We start from the raw sequence: 20,784 nt of genomic DNA, 5'->3' as shown, positions 1-20,784 counted from the left end.
GATTTGAGAATTGGAAAGCAAAAGGTCCTTTTGGAACAGGATCCAGGTTGAAACTCGAGGACTTTCAGGTGACAAGTTGGAAAGTTTTTCAGAAAGCCAACACGTTAGCCACTGGGCAACTACCCTAAACATTTGTATTTTAATTTAAGGTTTTTAGTTGTGATCCTTTTCTAACAAACAGAAAAAAAGACACAAAAAACCAATAACGATTTTTTTATAGCAAAGACTATGAATTTGCTGTTAATTTTTATATTGATATTTCACAAAACCCTGAAGAAGCCTTGTTTGTGTGACTCTGACATTTATTTTCTATTTAGCAGGTTTCATTTCTGAACGGCAATAGCGTCTAAACCTTTTTTCCTCCCACTTCTCTTGCTTGTACATTATTTTCCCTCTTTTTTTTTAATTATCTTTTTTATTTTCTTTTCCTTTTTCCTTTTTCTTTTGTCTGTTGTACAGTGAGCAGCTTTCTGCAGGCATAAGGAACTGTGGCAGACGGTCAGAGTTTATTTTTCAGAAAGGGTGCGTTTTATCAAGGAGGAGGGAACACGATGGGCTCTTTTGTATAATGATACCACCAACTGTATATTTCCTCAGTTCTGTTATAGTAGCTATGTAAAGAAAATAAGGAATTTTCTTACCTTCAGCATAGTAGGTATGGGCGATGTCTTTGTCCTCTACACGGTTTGTAGCGAGGATTACCGGCAGCTCCACTAGCTGCTGACCACTGGGAAGGCTTGTCGGATACTCATGGGACAGCTGGCATTTTCTCTCCGCCAGACAGACACACAGGCACTCACACATGCCTCTCCACAGCCTCTTTCTTCCTCTCTTTCTCTCTTCTTCTTCCTGTTGCTGGTAGGGTCAGAGAGCTTTTCCTGAAGGTATTTTTTCCCCACCATGAGGAGGTCAGTACCTTCTGCAAATGGCGGGGCGAGGAAGCAGCAAAGCCCTGCCGCCAAGAGTTTGAGCAGCTTGGAGGAGACCAGATTGACACGCGTGCCTTCTTACAGCACTGTAGGATAGCACACACCCCTCGTCTGAGCAACCAAGAGTAGCTTTTTCTTTTTTTTTTTCCTTTTTTCATTATTATTTTATTCTGTTCTGATGACAACTGACGGAATCGCTTCCAGTAACTTACTTTTTTTCCAGTTCTCGAAGCGGCCGCTTTCATTCCGTTCAGGACTCGCTGGTGGGAGGAATTTGAAGCATAATCATAACGTGTGAGCAAATGCAAGAGGCTTTTGTTTTATTCCTTGGTCTATAAGGCAGATTAAAAACCAGACACTACTGTATTTGAGTTTTGCAAACCCAAGTACGTGTTAAAATCATGAATAGCTTCGGTCACCTAGGACCATCCTCAGCATGTTCTAAAAATAATCTTCCCGTGTGAAAACACGACGTACCTGGAGATGTTGTGGTTTGGTTTGTTTCAACCAACCTCTTTGCTGCTGTGATCTAAAATTAATCTGGCCGCCGAATCTGGTGACTGACTTTAAATTTTCCTTTCTTCCTGTACCCTCTGTGGGCAGTAACTATGTTTACACGATCGTTTCTCTTGTCAGCAATTCCCTGGAGGGTTTTTGTATTTCTCCTCTCAGTTGTGGCAAAGCTTTTTCTTTCCTTTTTGCGCTCCTGAGAGCTGCTGGCTGGCCATGCTGAGCTGGTTTCTTTCTAAAACTCGGAGGAGCTTGTCAGGATGCCACCTTCGTCTCTTTCCATCATTTTGCTCAGCCTTTTCCCAGGGATGGAAAGATTTTTCCCGAGACATCAGAGCTCATCTCCTCCAAACTCCTGGTGATGTGGATTCATTTCACAGTGGTGCCCGCTCTCCAGGCGAGATGGGGATGCTCTTTGGGGCCGGTGCAAACGTGGAGGCGGGGAGGGAAAGAGCCCTCGTTTTGAGGCTCACCAAGGGTGTTTTTTTCACTATTTGAGCTGTTAGCTTCTTCATTTCAGATGACTTTGCTATAGGGCGGCTGCACTGGCCAGGCAGGAGCCCAGGATGCTCCTGCATCCCAGCGTGGTGCTACCCAGGGCATCCTTTGGACCTACTCAGAGTAAAAGGAGCATCTTTTAATATCCCCTTTACAGAGAAGTGAGGCCCAGTTTGCAGTACACAAGTAACCATTGGGATTTTTTGTTGTGGTTTTTTTTTTGTTTTGTTTTGTTTTAGTTTCTTTTACTTTCAATACAAAACATTCCTTTTTTTTTTAATTAGTCACAGTCATGTATTCATTCCATTCTTCCTTTTGTAAACTTTTTTGGGCCCACATCTTTTATGGGCATTGATATATATAAATATATATATAAATATATATGAATATATTTTTTTAAGTTTCCTACACCTTGAGGTTGCATGGTCTGTAAGGTTGGCATGTCTTTATATTGTATACAGATTTTGCACGCCAAACTTGGCAGCTTTGAAAATGAAAAAGAGAAAAAAAGAAAAAAAAAAATTGTGGTTTGGGGGTTTTTTGGGTTGTTTTTTTTTTTGTTTTGGTTTGGTTTGGTTTGTTTTTTTTCCTCTCGTGGCATTTGTGGAGACTAAAGGTTGGGACGTTGTTGTCACACACACACACACACACACACACACACATACTCCCACTCACTCACGCACCCACACAGCTACACACGAAGGAAGGAGAGTGGGAACATTTGGGGTTTTTTTGGTGTGTCTTACTGAACTTGATAAGAAATTGTGCTTTTTATTGTTCAAAAGAAAATAAAAAGAAAATACAAGGAAAATAAAAAAGTAAACAGAAAGGACTACTTAAACATTTCTCATTTGAAGAAGAAGAAGAAGAAGACATTTATCTAGCACTTGTGACTTACCAATAATAGAGTTTATTGTATTTATGTGGAAACAGTGTTTTTAGGGAAACTACGCAGAACACACGAAGTAAACTGCCTGTGTCGTTAGGAATTTTAATTTCTTCTTAATTTTTTGGTTTTTCTTTCCTTTGTTAATTTGAGTCGTTCTTTTGGCTTGATTTCTCGGCTGGGTGGGGAGGTTGGATGCAACCCTTTGTCAACAACACACGTAGTCATTTAAGGAGATGAACGGTGAGGACTTTAAAGAGTTAACTCTTCAGCACAGCTGCGTTGACTTTTTTACAATTGCTTTTACATGATGTATTATTGCTCGGTTTCACTTTAAACAGTCGTGTACTGTGCAACACTGTGGTTTAAAAACGAGACTTTACATCAAAAGGAAAAAAGAAAATCATGTTTCTTCATTGTCATGAAGTTGGGCTCGTTCTCAGCTCATCTTCACTTTGTCTTTGATATTGATGAAAAAGTATCCTATTGAAAGAAAATAAATTAACACTTTTTTGTGCTCCATAGTGGAGGCGCTATTTTCCAATTTATGAGGATGACAAACTTATATATATAATATATATATAAAAGTGGGGGTGGGGCGGGGTGGGGGGGGAGGGGTTGAAACATTATTCACCCGAGAGCTTATTACAGATATGTAGTATCAAAAAGTTGTAACTATATTATATTCTACTTTATACCTATACATGCTCAGTATGACGTCACCATTGGTAGCAGCTACCGGTTTACGCTGTAATTTAGACACAATTTCACTCTTATTGTATGGACCCTACTTTAAGTGATGGTAGCATTCTTTGTGCTATATTTCCTGATGGTCCTTTCTTTTACTTGGTGAAGTTGGAATATTTTTCTCATTCTTGTTTTCCTTTGGGGTTTGTTTTGTTTGTTATTTTTCTCTTTTTTCTCTTTTGTTTTTTATTATCTTCTTCTTTTTTTTTTTTACTGGCCAATGGTGTCTTTCTCTGACAGTACCAACTTCGATTTCAACTTTATTAGGAGTCCAGTATTTTGTACCACATTATGACAACTTGTTATTCTTGTGGTGTAAATAAAAAGAAAAAGTTAATTATAGTACTACCTGGGTTTCTGTTGCTGATCTTTGCATCTGGTGCCTTCAGTGTGATGTGATATTTCGTCCACTCTAAGCAAAATTATTTCTTGGTGTCAGGAAAGTGAGGGTCTCAGTGCCAGAGAGGGATGCTGAGATGTCCATGGTAGAAAAAGCTGGAGCTTCTGCCCAGTTTTCTTGCTGCTCCAGGTGGATGTTGATAAGTGCCTGTATGTAGGAATTGTAGAATGAGGAAAAAATCCCAGCAAGATGTCTGTGAGAACTGCCGAGTTTCCCCCCAAAGCCACCAACAACTGAAAACCAGGAAAATCAACAGAAGGAAAAACTGATATTTAGTGGCTGTTCTGCCTCATGAGGTTGTTGGTGCTTTACTTCACTGAAGCTGGAGTGCTTTGAAGACAGCTGGATATGGACCTGCTTGCTTTCACACTCGTTCTGTAGGGAGTGAGACACAAGTCCTAGAGATCCTTGTTGCCGTTTCCCATGATGCCTATATCCTCAGGGCTGTGGTATGTCCCCCCTCCAGCAGACCTCCAGGGCAAGTCCCACATCTGTGCCTGACTGTCCAGTTTTGCTCTCCCCAACTGTGCAGGCTGGGTGGGAGACTGTCCCTCAAACTGGCAGATCATGTCTGTGTCAGCATCTAAGCAGATCCTCCATGCTTGCCTGCCTTGTCCATGGTTCAGGAGAGGATCTCCACCTTGCACTGAAGTTGAGATGGCCCAACAGATCCACTCTTTTTCTTGAGCAGTACCATTCATTTTTCCCCTCTGTTTAGCTTCCTTGTCATCCTGCTTGTCCCTGGAGCCCACTAAACTGTCTAAGCTTCTTCATTAATGTCGACTGAAAGCATCTCCTGATTACAAGGTAATCAGCTATGATTCAGTTCTGATATCCTTTCACTGTCTTCCTCCTGGATGGAGAAGATAAGTCCTTGAGGCTAACATTGAAACTCCAGTGGTACCATGGTAGCATCTGTGGGCAGAGTGATGGCCCTAGGATGGGGCTTGCTTTGGTACCATGAGCGACATGGAGGTAGCAGATGGCTAATATGTGCCAGCGTGGCTGGGAGGGTGGCTGCAGTTTGAGAGGAGGCATGGGGGCTCTTCTGGCTGGAAGATTTGGAAGTTTCAGATTGAGAGCAGCCCTGTGCAGAGGGATGAAAAGATGGATGTGAGCTGGCAATGTGTTCTTGCAACTTGGAAGGTCATCTGTATCCTGATCTGCAGCAAAAGCAGCGTAGCCAGCAGGTCAAGGGAGAGGATACTGCCCTTCTATTCTGTTCTGGTGAAACCCCACCTGCAGTGCTATGTCCAGCTCTGGAATCCTCAACAGAGGAAAGACATGGAACTGTTGGAGCAGGTCCAGAGGAGGCCACAAACCTCATAAGAGGGCTGGAATGTCTCTGTTATGAGGACAGGCTGAGAGAATTGGAGTTGTTCAGCCTGGAGATGAGAAGGCTCTGGGGAGACCTTACTGGGGCCTTTCAGTACTTCAAGGTGTGGCAACAGGAAAATGGGTGATGGTTTTAAACTAAGGGGAGACTGGATATAAAGAAGACATTTTTTTACACCAAAAGTGGTGAAACACTGGCCCAGGTTGCCCAGAGAGGTGGTAGATGCTCCATCCCTGGAAAATGTCAAGGTCAGGGGCTCCAATCAGCCTGGTATAGTTGCAGATACCCTTGCTCACGGTAAGTGGTTGGACTAGATGACCTTTATAAGTCCCTTCCAACACAAAGTGTTCTATGATAAGAGCCTTTCAGGGCCTGGGAAGTTAATTGACTGCTGGGAAATCCTAGCACTGGGCCCAGCCCTTACAGCATTGAGGCAGAAGGCTTGTTTCAGGGGTGTGGGAGTTGTTTCAAATATGATTTCAGTCTCTGTGCAGTGCATTTTTCAGAGGCTGCTAATCCTTTAAGAAGTTCCAGGTCTTGCTCTACGAAGCCAAATGTGCATTATGGGTTCATTGCTGGGTGGTGATTTTGAGGCCCTACACATTAGGATGATGGAGGAGACTGTTTGAAAGTGCAGAGACTGGATGTTTTGCAGGGCAGCCTTTGACAGGACTTCCTTTGACATCCTCAGGACTCCCAGTATCTGATTATCCACGGCTGAAACAATACTTTTCCCTCCTCCAGATCCAATGCTTAAAACCTACTGATCCACCCTCAAGCATGCAGCTTGCTGAAGACAGGACCTGGACCGTGAGTATTGATGTATGAGGGCTGCCAATGCATCTGCCATACAGAGCTACCCTAATCTCACATGAAGTGTTCTGGGCTTCCTTCTCACCATGAGCACGTAGATGCAACACAGTGCAACAGGGAGGGTTAAACTCCACCACAGGGTGGTACCTACACCATGGTCTCTTGGAATGTAATAACATGTTTCAATAACTTCTGCTTTAGCCATGGAAATTTTTACAGCCAGGAATCTATTAATCCTAAAGAAAATACTGTTCCACTGCAATGAATATGCCCCAAGCCCTTTGAGGTGGTTCTGTACTAGCTCCTCTGGTGGCTGCCCATGGCTGGGTGCGAGGGATGGATTCCTAGCCCGGCACCAGGGTGGGGGCTGCTCCAAACCCTTACTGAGGCACCTTCATGGTTAGATGCTTTTTTATTATTATTATTAAATTTCTTTAAAGGTTATTTTTAAAGGAGAAAGAGGCTGTTTTTCACTCTGGGCAACAAGTCAAGTCTTTGTGCCTTAAATGAATGTCTCTGTAGCAATACAGGAGTGCTGCAAGGGAAACAACAGGATCCAGTATTAAGCGTACAGCCTGAGCGCACAGCGGGCAAGAGTTCAAGCCTGTGCCAGCAAGACATCTTGCTTTTATGATGGGATTTGGATCTGTGCTGGGTGGAAACTTTCTCACAGGGCTGGTGCATGGTTGATCTCTTATGAGCTGCTCAGAAGATCACTAAGGGAGTTGGGAACTCATTTGTTCTCCCTGCCTGGATCTTAACAGGCAAGAATCTGGGTGTAATCTGCAAAGCTGTCATGAAGTGTAATTTGCTTTTCTCCAGGGCAGGCTGAAGTGGGTTTGGTGCTCCCTTGAGGGCAGGTATCTGTATGCACAAGGCTGCAGTTGCCCTCCTTGGGCAGGTGAGCCCTGGGAACCGCACAACAGAGCTGGCTCCAGAAGCTGTTTTCCCTCCTGTGGTCCTTTTCAAAGAAGCCTGGGTGTTGTTTTCCAGGTAAAGTTCAGCTTAGGGCTTTCTGCTACAAAAGCAACTGTTGCTATGCAAATTACTAGTGGGATTCAGTAAGTGGGAATTGAAATGCACTTGCTTTTAAGTAGCAACAACTTTAGGGAAAACACCAATTTGGTCATAATCATGCTGGGAAAAGCAGCATCTGTGTTAGAAGCCAGGTGCTCAGGGACATTGGCATCCTTACAGGAAGGGGACTGGGTTAGGTGCTCCAGTGTGTTGCGAGGAGACTGGGAGCTGAGCTCAAGCTCCTCCAGGGGGGAGGGACTGGGAGATGATTCATCCTGTTTCCCCTTGAGCAAAATGTTGTGACACCTGATGAAAAGGTGCAATAACAGGGTCATGTCCAGGAATTTAAGAGCTTTCTGCCTCCATATGAGAGGAAAGGCCAAAGCCCGGACTGGGTGGCAGAAATCTGCTCTCATGGGTGTGAGTGGCATGATTTCCTCAACATAATGGAAAAGCAACAATTTCACATCCTGTTGGTATAATCCCAGTATCATGTAAGTGGGAGGGCATAAATTGCCATTTTCGAGAGTCTCATCCCCAAAGAGGTGGTATTTCAGCAAGAGGATGCACTTAGGGCCACTCAGGTAAAGAGCTAGAGGAAAAAAGTAGTGTATTTAGAAAAAAATCAGAATACAGAATTAACCAGGTTGGAAAAGACCTCTCAGATCATCAAGTCCAACCTATCACCCAACACCATCTAATCAACTAAACCATGGCACCAAGTGCCTCATCCAGTCTCTTTTTAAATACTTCCAGTGATGGTGACTCCACCACCTCCCTGGGCAGCCCATTCCCATGGTCAGTCCCTCTTTCTGTGATCAACTCAGGTAGGACCAGCCAGTATGTGTGACTAGAACTTGAAACTCATGCTCTTTTGTTCTGCCTGCAAACAGCAGTGACCTACACAAGACGTTAACAGAATGCCAAAGAAACATCACATAGGAAAGGAATTTAACTCAAGAAATCCTACAAGCTGAATCAAGGGGCTGTAGACAGGCTGCAGGAACACAAGGCTAAGCACTGAAGGACAATCACATTCTAGGCTACATCAAAAGAAGTTTGGCCAGCAAGTCAAGACAGGTGATTCTGCCACTTCAATCTCCTCTGGTATGATCTCACCTTGAGTACTGTGTCCAGCTCTGGAGCCCTCAACACAGGAATGACATGGACCTGATGGAGGTGGTTCAGAGGAGGGCATGAAAATGATTCGGGGACTGGAATGAGGATGGGCTGAGGGAGCTGGGCCTAGATGGCCTGGAGAAGAGAAGACTCCAGGAATACCTAATAGCAGCCTGCCAGTACCTGAAGGGGGCCTACAAGAAGGCTGGAGAGAGACTGTTTACAAAGGCCTGTAGAGATAGGACAAGGGGAAATAGTTTTAAATTAGAGAAGAGCAAATTTAGGTTGAACATTAGGAGGAAGTTCTTTACCATGAGGATGGTGGAACACTGGAACAGGTTGCCCAGGGAGGTAGTTGAGGCCCTGTCCTTGGAGGTCAGGCTTGAGTTCGGGGCAATCTGATCTAATGGAGGATGTCACAGTTCACTTGGACTAGAGGACCTTTGGAGGTCCCTTCCAAACCAAACCATTCTACGAATACCCAAAGACTCTACACTAATTCTACCAAGACAGTGACTTTTTCATGCTCATAAGTGTTTGCTTCGAGATGAAGCGAATGCAGACAGTGTGCAAAATGTCAGTTCAGAGACTCTGGAAAGCCAGGTGCTGGCCAAATGGGGGTACGTGATGTGAATGCAGAGCAATGGGATGGAGCCATCTTGGATGGGAATTAGCAATCACCCTTACAGCCTGCAGTGGAGTATGGCTGTAATAATCCAAGTGTTTGAATGAAGATGCCTGTTGCCAGCAGAGAGGTTCAAAGTGAAAAAAAAATGCCTTGCAGACCATGCCTGCAAAGAATACTCAGTCAAGGTGTCCAGTGACAGGCATTAGATAGATAGGAATAATCAAAACCACCGGCCGTTTTCCCAAGGAGCCCCAAAGGGTGATGGCATCTGCTGCTAAGACTGTACTGATGGCTGCAGGTCTGAATGAACATGTGAACAACCTAATGTGAGTCCTAGATGTGCCTCGTGAGGACAGGTTATACTGTTAGTCCTCTGTTCAGGCCTCTACAGGTACTAAAATGCTGTGGTGGGCTGAGCTTGGCTGGCAGCTAATCCCCCACTCTTACACTCCCACAGGAGAACATGAGAGAAATGGAAGGGTAAAAGTGAGGAAACTCATGGGTCAAGATAAAGACAGTTTAACGAGGGAAAGGGCACAGTGGGAGGAGCTGTAAGGGTTTGGCTCAAGAGTGGTACAAAGCTGAAGGAAGAAAAAGCCATGAAAAGCAAAGGCAAGCCATCCATGAATGGAAATCTGCTCCTGTGGGAGATGCTCAGGGAACATCGATGAGGAGCAAGCCTCCAGGGGTGTGTAAATACCAGGGCTCCTCACCTGGGCTGTGTTTGTGGGATAACAATAATAATAATAATAATAATAGTGAAAGTGATAAAACCCCAACTCTATATGCTGCAAGGAAGTCAGAGTCTGCCTTTTTTGCAACAGCATAGCTTACCAAAACCAGTTTCTGCTGAGGCCTGAGAATATATTCGTATTTCCCAGCTGTGCAAATACTGTCTCCCTGGCTGCACTAATGAAAGACTTCAGCAGGGATAAAGTACATCTAGAGAAACTAATTACACACTGTGAGTAAAAGGCACCATCTTCATGATTACTGAGGGGCTTATCAGGTTGGACTATGAGATTTCTCTTTGATTGTAAGGATGTGGAAATCTGGGAAGCCACCTGGGAGGTGACTGCACAGGGCTTGTATTTGTTTCTTGACCTCTCTTATGCTACCCAAACCTAGGAGTGCCCAGAAAACCAGAGCCTAGGGCATAAGAAAATGGTGCTTGGCTGGGAGACCCTCAAACCCTGCACAGAGGGAGGGTAGGCATCATCTCTGTGGGTTCCCTAGTGCTGGGCACACTGCCATAGTGTGCTTTACATTCTGAGCTCAGAAAGGGATCAAGAATGTCTCTGGGAGAGGCATGGGGGTTTGTTCAGGGCAGTGGGAAAGGCGAGGATCTGGTTTCCATCATAGCCACCTGCATGGGGAGCTGGTCCCTGAGCATCCTGTATATTCCCAGCCCAGCTTGACAGGGCAGCCACCCACCACTCCAGCCCCTGCAGCAGTGGGCAGCACAATGCATTATTCCAGCTTAAAACAGATTTTTACCGTTGAAAGGAAAACAGATGGGGCGGGAGATGAAGCAAGGCCAGGAGAAGGAGCAGGGCTGCTGGTGATGAGGCCCTAGTCTTGACCAATGGCAGTGGCTCAGATTTGTCCTCCAGACTAAGGCATTGCTTATGCTTTGCATCTTCCAGCCTAGGGGCAAGGCTCTGTGCAAGAAACACCACTGCTGCTTGAGAGATTGCAATGATGAGCCAGGTGTCTTCTGGATATCCACCAGGTAAAAGTGAACCTCCCTTCACTTCCCATAGTTGAAGCACATTAAATGCTTAAATGGCATTAACTTAAATGGCGTTCAATGCTTAAGTGGCATTAACAAGATGCAATGGGCCAGGCCCTGAGAATAGGTGGTGGCATGCATGGCTCCCTTGCTGCAGGACCTCTCTACCTGGCCAAACTGCTGCTTCTCTGAAGGGAGTGTATGGACATTTAAACAAAACCACCCAAAAAGCTTACTCCTGCACTGCAAGCATGGCCACAGTGGGGAAAACATTTCTTTCTGTACAGGTCAGGTCTCTCAAACAGAGCATCAATGTGAACCAGCCCCAGGCAGGTACCCTTTACCTGCTTTATTACAGGCCTTCTGAGTAATTTTTGCCTATTTTTTTTCTTCCCATTAATTCATTCCTGTGGCCCAAGTGGGAAAGGTTTGGAATCTGCAAATGAAATGCCATTTTAAAAAAGAGGGGTTTGTTTTATTTAGGTGGATGTAGGTACAGACAGCATCATGCATTTCAAGGCACAATTACCGAACGGTCATCAGTTTCAGAGGCCTGAAGGAACAAGAGACCTGTTTCCCATTAAATCAGGAAGGGAATGGAGAGCAATTCCTGTGCTTTAAAGATGATTAAATACCCAGAGTCCTTGAGAAAGCTTTCAAAATTTCACTCCAATTACATGTTTTAGTTTCAAGGAGAAAAAAAGGGAAAAAAATTCTTCCTTCCCCACTGCACAGAGCAATGCCTGAAATCCTCCTCAATCCCCATGAATAATACAGCCAGCACAAGCTTAGCAACTGCCTTTTAACTGGCTGGGTTCATTCGGTGGTGAGCAACAGGAATTTCTGGAGCCTATTTATCCAGGAGGTGGGTCTCGGCACTGACGAGGGTCCCCGCCTGGCCTCCAAGCCAAACCCAACCTTGATCGGGCTGCATCGGGTCTGGTCTCGAATTGTTTTCTTCTGTGTTCCAGGAGATGGAATATTGTGACCAAAGTGGATAAAATATGTCTTTGGGAAAGGTGGAGAGAACTTGTCCTGTGAAAGGGAGGAAAGCTGAAGCAGAGATGGTGGAAAAGCTCTGCTGTGAGCCTCAGGCATGTCCCAAGCCCATTAATAACCCTGCCAAGTCTGGGGAATGCCGGGCAAACACTGGTGCAGCCAAGAGGGGAGGGTATGCAAAGTCCCACTCCTAGCTCTTTTTGGCCTGGGTGCCAAGAGGATGTCTGCAGGCTGGAGCAGCCAGGTCCCCAACACGACTTCCAAGGGATGCAGCCTGGAGGAGGTATGCACTAGGCTGCCGAATATCTGCAAACTCAAACCACAGAGTGGCTTCCCATAGCTCTGACTGGAACCTGATCTGGGCTGCTTGGTTTCCTCTGGGCTGATTGATGATGGCTTCTAATACGTTGATATACTTTTCCCATTTTGGGGGACGGTTGATGCTTAGCATGTGGTTGGTGAAATGCCTCTGTGTTCAGAGGTATAACAAATTGTCTTGGCCAGGTTTATCTGTTGGGCTTCATTAGGGACCTCTGTTGCGCCAGATTCTGGGGGTGCTGAAAATGAGACTTGTATTGAGTTATTCCTTGTGGGTTGCAGGCTAATTCTTCTTTCATCTAAAGCCTTTTCATTTTTGACCTCTCTCCCCCTTATCTGCGACGGGTAATTTGATTTGCACTGTTATTTCAAAACAATTCCTTTTGGTTCCCTTTGTGAGTCAAGAAAGGCAGGACTTAAGACTTAAGTATCCCAGGCTGCTTCCAAGATCTGTTTTGAGGAGGCATAGAGGGGGAGGGAAGAAAGAGCAATCCAACCAGAGCAGTAAAGTATCTGCAGATTTCATTAGGACTCCTCCAAAGTGCATCTCGGATTCGCTCTATTGAGAGAGCTGGTGTGGAGCATGACAGGTAACACCACAGGCTCTCAGAGCCCTTGTTCCTAAAGATCTCAGCTCAATGTGATGGTGCTGCTGGTCTGTTTAGGAACTTATTCCTGGTGCAGTGCCATACACCTCCTCTAGTTAAACCATGCTGACATTTGTTTCTGAAGGGAGGAAAACAACGCACAAAGACACCACTTTGCAGCCCTCAACCCCCCTTCAGTTGAAAAACACGACACCTCCATTCTGTCTTGGGGTCTGATGTAGCTGCATTCACTGGCAGGGCAGCTGGTGGGTAGTTGCCATCACCTAAGGACAGCTGGCACTGCTGTCCAGGCAGTTGAAGCAGTGTTGGCATGTGCTGTGCAGTCTGTGTGAAGGTTGAGCAAAGCCCATGCCAAAACCCTGAGTGCCACCCTACCAGTGTGAAAATGCTGGAAAGACATTCCTGAAAGCAAATCACCTCCCAATAACAGGCACTCCTCCTGCCTAAATCTCAAACTTCGAGTAATTGGGGGAGAAAAAATAGAAAAAGGGGGGAAAAAATGTCAGGCTGAGTCACCTGCAGCTTGCAGGAAAGGTGAAGTTTGGTATTATCCCTGCAGTGCTGAGCCCCATCCTCTGAAGCAGAGACAAAGTGCACGAGCAGTCTGCAGAAGCTGTGAGGAGGGTTGGTATCAAAGGCAGTAGGACACCTCTGGAGATCTCCAGGTGAGAGAGTTTTTGGTCTTCTCCATTGTCCTATGGAAAGACAGGTTTCTTCTTTTTTTCTTGCCCTATCTGAAAGGAATTTTTACCTGTGTCAACCTCAGCTTTGGGCCCTTGGAGTTTCACAGCAAAGCAGCTCAAATGAGAAAACAAACCAAAAAACCCCACTGCAAAACCTGCTGTGAAAAAGCACTGGCTGGCAGTGCTCAACAGCAGCTCTCAAAGCTTTCTTGAAGAACTCCAAAATAATCTCCCAGTTTTGCTTGGGAAATTTTTTTGGTTGGTTGGTTGGTTGGTTGGTTGGTTGGTTTGTTTTGTTTTCCTTGGGCCAAATTAAAGATGGCTAGCTCAAACAAACACTTCATGTTTTGGCTGGTGGCTGGAAAAGTCAAGTGGAATAGGAAAAGGCGCACTGGCTGCCGCCAAAACTTTCTTGGCTGGAGCAGCCTCGCACTTGCCCTGCTGTGCCGTTGGTGAGAGCCAGCTTACGGTTCACGTGCTTTTTGAATCTTCAGCTGAATTTTCTTCTTTTCCAGACAACTTTTGATTTCACTTGGAACCTGTCTGGCAGGATTTGGCTTCCAGCCTTCTTGGAGCCGGGGCCCACAGAGATTAATGACATGGAAAATGAGGAACATTGACTGTAAAACCCTGAAATTGTGGGAAAACAGCAGCTTAGAGCCAGCCTCTGGTAAGAAGGTGTGTGACTTGTTCAGAGATGGTGTTTGGAGAGGCAAAGGCTCCAGCAGCTCTTTCAGGGCAACAGTCTTGTATTTAACAAGAGCATCTTAGAAAGATTCTGACAATCCCTTCGTGATGGAGCTGGAGTGTGTTGAGTACGGCGAGTCCTTTCCTTCCCCTCCTGGAAGGTGTGATCCAGGTTTCCGTGGTCAAGAACATGTTCGTGAGAATAGAGGACAGCGTGTCCCTGTCCTGTTCCTCAGCCTTCCTGCCTTTCCCCCACATCGCAGGAACCATGACAGGCATCCCTCACCACCTTCTGAGGATTTTGCTGTGGTGCCGAATCTCAGGACCGGGAACGTGCCGCTTCTCTGCGGCATGCTGAGAATCTCAAGTCTGGTGGGCCTTGCATTCAGGATTGAATTGGTGATGGGATGGATTCCAGTTTATACTGGCAGTGGGAGGCAGGATGTTTGAGATATATCAAGGAGCAGGCTGCAGACATGGCCTGGACACGTAGTCTCAGCTGAGGACAGAGACGCTGGCGGTGACTGTTCCTCCTGGGCGAGGGAGTCCCTCTAGGCTGGCTCCATCAGGTCTTACAGCTGCAGCAAGGAAAGTGAGTCATCTCCCTGGCACAGGAAACAGCACAAAGATTCAACTCCAAATCACATCTTATGTAATGCTGATAGGAAAGAGTTAGCAAGCAGGGCTGGAAAATACTGGCCATTAAGGGTTCCTCTAACACCAGTCCTGTGAAACCAGAGCCTTATGATGCCACTGTCATGTGCCAATGATGCCAGCTTTGCTTTTCCTTGAGGCCTAAAGGAGGGAGCCTGCTCAAATTCAGGTTCAAAGGCCTAATTTGTATTCAGATAACCTGCTCTTCAAGGGGAAAGTTCTGTTCATTCCAGCAGGCGCATACAGTTAATTCTGAGCAGGGGCAGGGAAATCAACAACCAGCACCAGAACAAGAGGACACAGTCCCAAGCTGTGCCAGGGGAGGTTTAGACTGGATGTTAGGAAAAAATTCTTCATAGAGAGAATGATTGCCCATTGGAATGGGCTGCTCAGGGAGGTGGTGGAGTCACCATCACTGGAGGTGTTTAGGAAGAGACTTGATGGGGTGCTTGGTGCCATGGTTTAGTTGATTAGATAGTGTTGGATAATAGGTTGGACACAATGATCTTGAAGGTCTCTTCCAACCTGGTTAATTCTATTCTAACTATTATATCTAAAATTTTCAGTGCGCCCTTGGGTTATATGAAACAGAGATACGTGGGCCATCTGGACCCACTCTGCATCCTGGGGTACAGTGGGAGCTACCCTGGATGCCTGGCTTCATGTGCCTGCTTGTGTGTGGATGGGCTTCACTTTCTTCCAGACCTAGACTGCCTTCCTTGCAGAACTGTAATTCTCAGTTACTAAATAGGGTGACCTATAGAAAGAACACAGTAAACCCTTAACCAGTGGAGGTGGCAAGTGTTTCTACAGTCTGTATCCAGAATTCACAACCTGAAACATTTAGGCAAAAAGTCTCCTGCCAGACTTCTGGTTCAATAAGAAAAGAGAGCTCTTCAGAAATGGCTGTGTTAAGAGATTTTTTAGCAAAATTTGCTGAGAAACACATTTTGAGGCTTCTTGTTCTGAATAAAGGGGCTTGGTCATCTCTTATTGCAGCAGGATAGCTTGGTCATGGCCACACTCCATGAAAGAGGGATGTCAACAATGAACCCCTAGACACCTGCTGCTGGGCAGAGCAGCCTGGTGCCATCCGGAGAAAGCAGCTCGTGCTGTTTAGGTGAGCTTTAATCCATGGGACATGGCTGTTTTCTGACCTAGTTTAGACAATGTCTTCACAAAAAACTATTGCTGCTTCAAGGGAAACATGTTTGCAAAGAAAGGAAGAATTGAGGTGGGTGCAGTAAAGCTGGGGACATAGGATTAGGGAAAAGGTGATTTCCACCTCTTTGTTTTTTGCCTCTCTCCCCTGAGACAGGTGAAATCAGAGTGCAAAAGCATATGATCTGGAGATGAGAAAGCAGCAATGCCACAGCTCAGGTTGTACAACACACAGTTGCTTGAAGGCATTTTGTCACTTAGTGCCCATGTGTTTTAGTGCTTGTTTTCTGCCTGGGGCAGCAGTGTCCTCTGACACCTTCCTCTCCTTGTGGTCCCATTCTGTAATCCCAAAGGAGAGGGAATAATTTGTTTCTCCACCTCCTTTCCCAGAAGCACACACTGTTCTGCATATGGGTGGCGGCGGCGGGGAGCAAGTCAAGACGTGGTGCAGAGAAAATGACTTTTTGCTTTTCTGCTGCAGTTCCATCTCTCCAAGGTCTGCAGTGCAGAGGCTGTTTGCTGTCTCTTCTGAAGCATTAATGTGGGCCCATCCCTGAGATGAGAGGTAGGTACATGATGATTGGTACCCCTCTAAATCTGTCCAGCTCAGGGCTACCCAGTTCAAGAAGGACTGGGATATACTATAGAGAGTGCAATGGAAGGATGATGGACTGGAACACTTATTTTACGAAGAAAGGCTGAGAGACCTGAGGCTGTTTAGTGTAGAAAAGAGAAGACTGAGAGGAGATCTTATTAATGTTTATAAATATTTGAAGGGTGGGTGTCAAGAAGATGGTGCTAGTCTCTTTTCAGTGGTATCCTGTGATAGGATGAGGGGCAACAGATACAAACTGGAGCACAGGGAGGTCTGCCTCAACATGAGGAAAAACTTCCTTACTGTGAGGGCAATGGAGCACTGGAGCAGGCTGCCCAGAGAGATTGTGGAATCTCCTCTAGAGACTTAAAGACCCTCCTGGATGCATTCCTGTGCAACCTGTCTTAGATGATCCTGCTTTGGCAGGGCGGTTAGACTCGATACTCTCCGGAGGTCTCTTCCAACCCCTACTGTTCTATGATTCTATGATCCCATCTAAGTTTCTCAGCATCCTACCTTGATCTGAGAATATGGACATAGGCACGAGGTAAATCAGCAGTGATTTAGGATCCTCGTGCACGTGTCTTTCTGATCGTGACCCTGTGAAGGCAGTCTGTGCCTGCAGGGGGGGAAGAGAGACCAGAACCGTTTGAAGTGCAAAGCATCTGCCTTTCCTTCTCAGCTTGTTAAGCCAGGGTTGAGCTTGATTGAATTAGTGGTCCCAGATTGGAAGCTGGGTGAGGGCAGGCTGCTGCCAGGCTCAGGGGGTCCTGTAGTGTGGGTGGGGGGCTGTGCAACCACCACAGACACACACACACACACCCCAGCACCCGGAGAAAGTAGCATTGAAAAGCAATCTCACCCTGGAGGGAATGGGTGTGGAGTTTGGTTCTTCAATTATTTTCTCTAACCCAACCCAGGCAAGCAGTTAAAAAACTGGTGAGCAGGGAAAAGGAGAATGAATGAGTCCTTAGATGGGGAAAGGTGGAAATCACCTGGAAAGAAGAAAAATATGGACGTGTGTGTATATGTATCTATCTGTATAGATATATAGATATATATTATTTACATAAATATATATAAAAGTCTGACCTAGCACTGAACTTTTCTGGCAGGGAAGTGAAATTCATAAGGAAACATAACATAACCTGCAGTTCCTCATTATATCAGTGGGAGTGACGTTACTGGGGCCAGTAAATCTGCCAGATGGCAATGGGGGGATTAGGTGGGAAGGTGGGACCCACAGGAGGGTGTTGTGTCTCCTGTCCTCTAGCTCCTGCTCCACCTCTACCTTCTTCATTAAGGAATGTTAATCATCCTAGCTCCCAGAGTGCTCTCGGGGTGTTGTCTATAGCAAAATCTTTATAGTGCATAGAGGTTTGGGGTTTATTCTTTCCCTCTCTTTCATCACACAAGATGGCTACATGCAAGGCTTGGGAGGGATGGCAGCTCAAGATAGATACCTCTGGGGTCTCTCCAGCCACAGAAGACTTGAGGTGGGGGAAATTCCCAGCAGTGTCATGGGTATTTGGTGTGAACATATAGACTAAAATTTGCAGTAGCATCAGACTGTAGCTCCCTGTTCATTAATGAGTATGCTTGGTGTGGGATCACATGGCAGCACCACTCTGACTAGGATGGGACAGCTGTGGGCTACCTCCTCCCATACTGCTCTGAGAATCCTGCAAGCCCCTGGTGAGCTCCAGTGTGCTCACTGAGTGGCTCTAGCCATGCGCTGGGGTAAACTGGGCTGCACTCAGGCTGCAACCAGCCACCCTTCTGCTCTCCCTAAGGCTGTCTGTCTGTCTGTCAGAGCAGTTTTTCAAGAACATTTCAGAAATTCAATCTTTCTGAGATCACTGCCCTCATTTAGGTTAGGCTGCAAAGAATGGGCTCAGAAGCTATCTAGAGGGCAGGGGAAAGGAAACCGCCAGACAGATACATGCTTTGTTAATCGCAAAAGCCTGATTTGATTAAGTAAACCAGACCAAGATCGCCAGGTTAGGGTGATCCCAGCTGGGTGTTGGCTGCCCAGCACTTTGCAAGACTTCTGACACATCAAGGAAAAGCCTTTTCAACACATATCAACAAACTGAGAAAAATAAAAGGTTATTTTTCTTTTTTTTTAATCAAGTGACTGGCAGAGAATCCAGCTGGCTCCTTCATCCTCTGGTTGGTTTGTTTTCTGTCGTTCTCGAGGCTGCCCTTGCAGGTCCATCATTCCAGGAAAAACCACAGTACAGTCCTCCATCACCACCAACCTTCCTTCTGCCTTCCCTTCAGGCCTCCTCCCGCCATCCCGTGTGAGTGGTGAAGGATGGGCTGTTTCTCTGGAGGGGAGGAGGGGGAACAAAAGCACTTCCCCCAGGGCCCGCTGTGATTTCTTGCAAGTGTTTACAGGATTCATCCTGGCAAAAAGCAAACAGGCAGAGGCTGTGCCAAGGAATGATATCATGGGGCTGACACACTCCAGAGCTGCCTGGACAGATCGGGGAGAGATAAAAGGGGGGAACTGTCTGATTAGGCCAGAGCCCTCGCCCAGCACCTTCAGGAGATGTATGGAGGCATTCTTAATTATTTTTTTTTCTTCTTAGCAAGGGGATAATAAATGCTGCAGCCCGGAAGTGGAATGCTTTGAGCTACCACAACCAAGCTGGACCTCTTCAGAGCCTGCCAAATTCCACTACAGGGCATCTGTTTCAGTGACCCAAGAGGGGAGCATGCACACAAGCACAACACTGATCCATTTGCTGGTGCTGAAGCCAAGGAACCTGCTGCTCAGCTGCAGAGCTCCCAGCTTCCTGACACAGCTGGTGATAAAAGCTTTCCTCTGTAGGGGGACTTGTCAAGCAGGGGAGCACAGCAGGGCTTGTGTGCAAAAGCCAAGCATGTAATCTTGCTTTCACAGAATCACAGAATGTTTTGGGTTGGAAGGGACCTTTAAAGGTCATCTAGTCCAACCGCCTGCAGTGAGCAGAGACATCTGCAACTAGATCAGGCTGCTCAGAGCTCCATCCAGCCTGACCTTGAATGTTTCCAGGGATGCAGCTTCTGACACTGCTCTGGGCAACCTGTGCCAGTGTTTCCAATATATTTAGTCTGTCTATATAGTTATAGCTAGCCTATATCTCTCCTCTTTTAGGTTAAAACCATCACCCCTTGTTCTACTGTAACTGTCCCTGCTAAAATTATTGTCTCCATCTTTCTTACGGGCCCCATGAAAGATGAAGCCTTGCAGCTGCCTTTCCTGGGGGGCCACCAATGTTTCCTGAAAGGACTTGTGTGCTGGGGGAGGGAAGCAGAGACTGGGATATGCAAGCATAACACTTTTGAAAGTGGCATCCCAACCCCAAAGATCTTTTTTTAAAAACCAAACTACCCTGACAAGGAGTTTCACTGCACTGCTCCTTCCTCCAGATTGCCTGTCGTTGCTTCTGCTGTGTCAGTAGTGCCAAGAGGCTGCTGCTAGGAAAGCACCCCCTGCCTCCATTTCCCAGTGCCACAGAAATGCTGCATTAACTGAATAGCTCCCTCTGCCCACCACATTTCTGCAACCAAACCATTAAGTTTGGTTTGTATCTTAATATCATAGTGCATTAATAATTGTTTCATTGTGTGCTGGGGATTCAGGGCAGCAAAATGTGAAATGTAGCTTCCCAATAGCAAAACCAGAAATGTTCTCTGTGTCACAGGACTGGCACTAAATTGCCTTTATATAGAGAGTACATCTCCACTGTTCCCTGCATTTCCCAATGACTTGTGTGCTGTGCTCCAAGAGGAATGCTTGGCCTGGCTCAGACACACTAAGACACACATTAAATTATTTGGAGAGTGAAAAGAAAGCACCTCAAGGACTTCCAGATTGAAAAAAAATAAATATCCAACCTTTCCTCTAGTTTTCTCCACATGGAAATTTATTCTAGGGAACACAGGTCTTTTGTTTGGCATTTGTTTGAACCTTTTTTAATCAATTTATTTTTCTGATCCCAACAGGACAGAAGACCTAATGTCCAAGCTCTGCCTAGGCTAACACACAGGGCAAGCTGCTGACCCAAGGCTGGCCTATGAGGTGCAATAGTTCCTTACACAATGGGCTTTTGAATTTATTTGCTGCCTTTGAAGATTTCTTCCAGGAGCATCCCAGCTGACAGCACAACCCCACTGCACAGGATGCATGCCAGAAATATGGGGAATGACAACTCATGTTCCAAAGAGTTCAAAGGGGAGAAGAAATGAATGGTAAGGTAAGCCCTGTCCTCCTCAATTTTCAGTCGGGGAGGCAGCATGGAGGTGCATCAACAGCAAGATGGACTTCACCCTAATATAGCTGTGTATTCTTCTATCTTCACTTGTCCTCCAGGATGCCAGAGGGCAGTTTATCACATTAGACTTTGACTGTGGAGAAGCAACCTCTCTCCATTAGCTATGTGACAAAAGGCTTAGCTGCAAACCTGTGTTCAGAGG

The 20,784-nt window shown here is 46.0% G+C and overlaps 1 pseudogene; it reads left to right on the top strand.

Annotated features, from left to right (window-relative positions):
- The first annotated feature begins 1,841 nt into the window (after positions 1-1,841).
- On the top strand, positions 1,842-13,843 carry LOC104300217 (uncharacterized; annotated as a pseudogene).
- The last annotated feature ends 6,941 nt before the right edge of the window (positions 13,844-20,784 follow it).

Source organism: Dryobates pubescens, chromosome 2 (assembly GCF_014839835.1).
Source record: "Dryobates pubescens isolate bDryPub1 chromosome 2, bDryPub1.pri, whole genome shotgun sequence".
Classification (NCBI taxonomy): Eukaryota; Metazoa; Chordata; class Aves; order Piciformes; family Picidae; genus Dryobates; species Dryobates pubescens.
Note: the sequence above shows the minus strand (reverse complement) of the source record. Positions and strands in the feature narration are given on the sequence as shown.